The sequence below is a fragment of the Elaeis guineensis genome, chromosome 7 (genome assembly GCF_000442705.2).
Source record: "Elaeis guineensis isolate ETL-2024a chromosome 7, EG11, whole genome shotgun sequence".
In the NCBI taxonomy this organism is placed as follows: Eukaryota; Viridiplantae; Streptophyta; class Magnoliopsida; order Arecales; family Arecaceae; genus Elaeis; species Elaeis guineensis.
Genome location: NC_025999.2, coordinates 30,568,520 through 30,570,116, shown reverse-complemented (window position 1 = coordinate 30,570,116; position 1,597 = coordinate 30,568,520).

The window sequence follows — 1,597 nt, the reverse complement described above, 5'->3', positions numbered from 1 at the left end:
TAATTTTTGTCAGTAGGTTATTTCATTGCAGATAATACAAGAAGAACCTTAGATATCTCAAGTTTATTGTTAATAGTTTGATAGTTCTTTTGTTAGTTCAAACTTAGAATGTCTTGATATAAATCTCATTTTTTGAGATTTAATATTATTACTCGAACTGATGTAGAAAGTTGAGGTTTTCTAAGATAGAGTTCAATTGTTAAATTTGTTGAAAGGTTAAAAGAAAAGGAAGCCTGTAATTGTGAGAAGTGCTTGATGTTTAGGCTATGTTTGGTTTCTGTTAAAGGTAATGGTTAATCAACCAATATAATGGACAAAGAATTTTGGTATTTTAATACCTGATCAAAATATTATTGTTTGTTTGAAAAAAAAATTGAGAAACCAACACGAAGGGAATAAGTTGAGATCTCACATAATTTTGTTATATCAAAATCTTGTAAAATAAGTACTATGTAAGGCAGACTATTAAAAGTTCAAAGATAACATAATCGATGTTCTTTTAAAGTTATTGATCAAGCAAAGTTAATTTGAGGATGAAATTATTTTAAGGTTGGAGGAATGTAATAACCCAGCCCATTTGAGCCCTGGACCAAGTCCAAATTTTTGAAACCCACTTGAAAAAAAAGAAAAAAATCAGAGAGGAGAACTCCTGATGGGAGTCGGCCTCCTCTCCCTTAGTTTGGCAAGGATCGGGAGATCTAGGCTCAACCAAGCTCTAGATCTTGGTTATAAATAGGCCACAACACTCCTCTTTAGCTTAACAACCCAATCTCCGATCAAATCACTGGCGAAATCAGTTGGATTTCTTTGATTTTTGTTCATGCATTTCCGACAAGTTGTCATTGTTTTCATCCAAAAAGAGACCCAAACACCTCATTAGAGACAATGTATGGCCTCTTCCTCTCTTTCTCCTTCTTATTCCTAGTTTCTTTGATGCCTCCACCATTAGGTGGTTGTTGGATTCTACGGAGAAAGCCATCCCCTGTTTTCTTTGCCTTTTCCTTCCTCTCACCGGATCGGCTGTAGTTGCCGAACTGATTGTAGTCATCGAACGCAGCCTTATCGTGGTCACCGAGGATTGGGGCCATCAGCATCGGCTTCGAAGGGTCACCACCATGGAGGTGGCCGGCCTCCAACTTCTCCTATTTTTTTTTGATTTTTTTCTAATTTTTCGCTGCCGAACCTTGCCGTCGGCCATCTCTGGCTCCACCGTCATCGGTCGTCACTGTCGGACCTCTAACCTTGCTGTCGCACCTCATCGGAGCACGAGCCACCAAGCCTTCCCCCCTCATGTCCCTCCTCTATTGGTCAGAAAAAAAAAAAAAGAAAGAAGAAAAGAAAAGAAGAAGAGAAGAAAAAAAAAGAAAGAAAAAGAGAGAAAAAAGATTTTCTGTCTTTATTTTCTCTCTCTTCTCTCTCTCCTTCTCTCTTATAGGACCTTTCTATTCTTTCTCTTTCTCTCTCTAATTGCATCACGGAACCTAGGACAAACTTGAGATGAAAATAAGATGATCTAGAATCGCTTCGAAATTCGTGTAGCAGGTTGGATCCCAGCTCGATCCTTATTCGAAATTTATAGTATCTGATCATAATTAAT